Source organism: Limulus polyphemus, unplaced genomic scaffold (genome assembly GCF_000517525.1).
Source record: "Limulus polyphemus unplaced genomic scaffold, Limulus_polyphemus-2.1.2 Scaffold405, whole genome shotgun sequence".
Taxonomy (NCBI): Eukaryota; Metazoa; Arthropoda; class Merostomata; order Xiphosura; family Limulidae; genus Limulus; species Limulus polyphemus.
Window position 1 is genome coordinate 549114 of NW_013666015.1, and position 4848 is coordinate 553961.

Consider the following 4848-nt stretch of genomic DNA (forward strand, 5'->3'; position numbering starts at 1 on the left):
AAGCACAACGCTACACAATGGATTATCTGTGCTCTGCCAACCACGAGTATCGAAACCCGATTGCTTATAGTGTAAGTTCGCAGATATACCGCTGTGCCACTGGGGGCAGAATAGAGAGATAGAGAAAAAAAATAGATGAAGAAAATTTTTGTATTTGCTCTATAGACATTGAATATTGATTGAAGTAAGGACTGTTGCTTTACATATACTGTAGTTTGAAAGAGATGCAGTTGACTGAATTTTCTGAGGATTGATAAGAAGAAACAAACGCGAGCTTTTACGTCAGAGATTCCTACACTTTACATGGTTCTATATAAACATCACGATACTTTAGTGTAAACAGAATTTCAGAGATATAAATAGTAGAATGTTGGTTCTGAAACCTAATATGATAAATATTGCAAGACATTTTATAATTCTTTGACAGGATCTATAACAATTTCAGTGGGAAGAATTGCGATGTTCAAATCAATTTTCCCCACTGGGGAATGATCACTTTAAAATTACATTTTGTGAACTCGGTGTTTATTTTATTCTCGCCGTCCCTCTAAAACCTGCATCAGTCGAAATGTCATTAGTTGGTTTGTTGTGTTCAATTTTCCTTTTGGATATTTTTGTGATAAGTTAGAAAAGTTCAAGCATATTAAGAACAATCCTTCAACCCCACTAATATTTTCAGTTGTGATCTAAACCATTAAATAGAACCGTGTTTTATTCCGTTTCTAAAGTGATTTATACCAATTGAAATTACCTAACCGAATTATCAGAATTTATTATGTTCGTTTAATCAAAGTCTATGGAGTTCCGAGTTTTCTTTGTCGTTGAGGTAGAATGCCGCAAAATTTCTGTTAGTCTAAATGTTTCTTTAACTGTATAAAATAGTTCAAGTGTTATTTTACGCTGTTATAAGAACGAAATTAGGACATTTTTCTTATTTTACCTGGTTTATTATGAATGTTTTGTTCGACATCACACACAAATCCACAATAGGAAAACGGAAACTACGTTCGTCGGATACGAATTCTAACGAGTAATGTCAAAAAGTTCCTCAGCTGAACCTTCACAGTCTGTGTGAAAAAAAACTGCGATTGGAAAGCTATATGAGCATATAACTAAAACATCAAGATTGCAAACAGGGTAAATATTTTATGAAAAGTCATTTTGTGCTTATTAACACGTTCATTGCCATCGGTAATGTTAATAATTCATACCCTAGTGCTATTCAAGGAGCAGTTACAGTGTCCGAAACTCATATGCCACAAGAGAAGTTTGGCTTTGAAACATAATTGTCTGTGACCCACCGGTGGGACACATGGCAGCAAACGTGTTAATTATCGAGGTTTGGTTTCTTATTGTTAGACACTTCCAGAGCAATAGTTCCACATGATTCATCAACTTTAGTAGGAAAATGTTTTGCTTGCTGTTAGTATTTAGTTGTTTATATATGTCGGAATACTAGATTGTGCTTTTTTATGTAACTTGTGTTATTGGTTGTACAGTTTCTAGTCTAATGAAACGCATGCGTATAGTGAATTATGCAACCAAGCTCAATTCGCTTTCCCAACCATAGTAACATTCCTAAAACTTTCCGCCACCCAAAATGTAAACAACGCAAACATGTTTATATTTCTGTACTAAAATATAACTGAATGAACACGATACAAAATCATTTGAAAGAAAGTTTCCACAACGATCACTATAGTTAAGAAATAAATGATCGTCCAGTAGGGTAAGAAGTTTTTCAAGTTATAGCAAATGTAATATTTTTATAATTATAAGGTATAAAAGATGTAAATCATTTTTATTAGGAGAAACGACGCTCTTACCTTATTGTTGGCGTAATTCTAAATTGAAAAGTGAGTCCATAATTTCTTTTCACACTTGAAATTTATGTGACGTATATACCGTGTATTACTTTCTAAGGCGTAACTGCTATTTTGGACTTAACCGCCAAAACTTACAGTAGGTTACGCTCCTGCTTGCATTTCATCAATATTTGTTACATTTCAGTTTAAAATAATTTTCAAATCTTTGAGGCGTCGTGAAAGTTGCAAAGGAAACGATCACTAAACGTTATACAGAATGCTTTTTACTTTTTGCCCAAAGCGTCAAATTTCAAGGTCAAAGTATATGTTAAACTAAACTTTCCCAAAGTTTGTGGTAATTAAACCTATTGAATATAACATCCAATTTGCTGTTTCTTTATTCGTCTTTTGTTAGTCACATTCAGATTTGCTTGTTAATTTTCGTGTTTATTTTCTTTCAATAATTTAATAAAGGATTAAGATAGAACTGTCATAATTGTTTATCTCAGAGAATAATTATGTGTTAATGAATATTCTTCCATGTTGAGTGGATTTTCAACTTTACGGAAATATAGTATTTTCAAGACAGTTTTGTTTATTTTACAGCAAAGCCACATTGAACTATCTGCCGTGTCCACCGCGGAAAAATCGAACCCAGGATTTTAGTATTTTAATTACAAGTTTAATGTTGCCTTGTATGTAGAACAGCATCTGTGCCTCGAAAACAATTTGAAACTTAAAAGACCTGCTTTATTTATCATTAAGAACGTAATATAATCGCAACATGTTTTCGTCCTTTAAAAACCATTTCCATTTTGCTTTGCTGGCCTAGATTACAGTAGCATCATGTCAGATTTCAATAACGGAGGTGGGGGGCAATGTTTTGGTGGTTCAAGGGCCGTCTGGACGATGCTTAGGTTTTTAAAGGTTAAAATGCGAAAATATGTCTATTTAGTCTGATTGTTGCCCATATTATTTAATAACCATCGAAACAGCGAAAACTACACGTGTGTATTGTTCCCAGAATAAACAGTTGATATTTAGCACAAGAAATTGGAGGATGCTAGATAATTGACTTTTATTAGTTCGAATCGTCCCTATTAATTTTTCTAGCACCACAAATAATATTTTTTATACAAATTAAATAGCAATTATAAGCCTATAAACGTTTTCTGTGCATTTTTTGATGCATGAGAAAGACTAGCTAGGCTATTAACAAACCTATTGTACGTACATATGTGCATTATAAGATCAATTGCTTATTTCATTTCCTTGAATATGCTAGTGTGTCAAACTCGTAAAACATTTGAGTTGCAAGCTCTCTTGAGTGGCTCAAGGATTTTTTTATTTAGATCAAGGATTCATGAAAACTGGTTTTACCAGAAAAAACAGGCTTATTACGATTTTTTTTATATAAAAGATTCATAGTGAAAATCAAAAAAGGTTTAAAATCAGAGCTAACATGAGTGATTTTAAAATCTGTTTAAAGCAGCCTTGAGCTTGATTTAATAACATTAAAGTTATGTCTATAAAGCTCCTAGCACATTTATTGAGTTTTATTTGTCAAAAAAGATCACAAACATTACTACCAATTTAAGAAAATCCTGTATTTTATCACTGTAGTTTTTCCTATCTTATAACATTTTACGAGTATTATAAAATAATAATTTTTCATATTTTAAAAGTACAGGGGTATCTCTGCGGTCTTACAACGCTAGAATCCGGGTTTCGATACCCGTGGTGGACAGAGCACAGATAGCCCTTTGTGTAGCTTTGTGCTTAATTACAAACAAACATATTTTAAGGTGCGAATACAACTCATATGTAACACAATGGTAAAACTTGCAGTTATGACAGAAAAATAAAATAGCTAGAAAGGTAAGCTTCGCACATAATAGTTTATATCAGTTGTTCTTATGGTATAGTCTACAGATCACTAATGGATCGCGAGGGTCCTCCAGGTAGCTCGCGGGCTGGTTCAAAATGTAAGTCACTAATGAGTTGTTGTTGTTTTGTGGTGGCAAGCGAAAATGAGTGGTCCGTTGGGTCTTTTGCCTCGACGAAATGGTCCGCAGAAGAACAATTTGAGAACCACTGCTCTATACAGGGTGTCCCAGAAGTCTGGACCCATAAGAAAAATAAGCATTATATTCTTAAAGTTAAACACATTTCTAATACCAGTTGTACATATTTCAGGAAAGAAAATACCCTGATGGCCCAGTATACCAAGTTATTGTGAGTTATTAGCTGAATCTGCTTCGACTACATTTGATTGATGAACTCTTATTGGTCCCTTAGAGGTTTTCTTTAAGTAGGTAATCAATTGCACAAACAGTTCGAATTTGGAAGTCACTTCAATCTTATTGTCTAAATGCTGCTAATGAGGGCTCACTGAGCGATAAGATCGGTAGCAAACTATGTGAGGCCGAAGCCACACGAAAGTGACATGTAATATAACGAAGTGTGTGTGTGTGGTATTCATCTCTTTCTTTTTGTTATTTTAACCTTTCCCTCGTTGAACTCCCGTCTTTTAGCTGTCAGAAAGTTATTTGTCTAACATCTCTAAAGGATCATAGTGCAGAATGAGCCTCTTAAAAATCAGCTATGGAAGCAGGTCGGTTAAGTTGGGTCCATCAAGCTATGATCTTTGAGCTTTTCAGATGCTTTACAGTTGTTTGATTGTGCTATTTTTGTGCCTTCTGAAGCAACGTTCGTACTATTACTGTCAAATGTTATGTAAGAATTAAAAGGGGTGGTGGTAACTTAACGCTAGCCTCAACCTTCGCCTATTACATTCAAACCTGTAGCATATGTTTATGTTGGATCGTGCAACTACAACAGTAGCACAAAACGAACAACTACAAAGCAACTCGAAGATTATAACTTGAGGGTCAACATAAAGGAGATCTACGAAACTTTTATTGTTAGCGTGTCATTGATTTATCCCTATTAAAACTCAAAGCGCTATTCGCATAGTCTTTGATTATATACACCTGGAAAAAAGTTAAGCACCCCCAAATATTTTTCAGGATTGCTTATTGAA

The 4848-nt window shown here is 34.1% G+C and overlaps 1 long non-coding RNA gene across 1 annotated transcript in view; it reads left to right on the forward strand.

Moving 5' to 3' along the window:
* The first annotated feature begins 1622 nt into the window (after positions 1-1622).
* The window catches only part of LOC111085466, a 10281-nt gene continuing 7055 nt past the window's right edge, over positions 1623-4848 (forward strand). The window contains exon 1 of the long non-coding RNA XR_002610297.1: positions 1623-1729. This is a non-coding gene — a long non-coding RNA (uncharacterized LOC111085466). The remainder of the gene's footprint in view (positions 1730-4848) is intronic.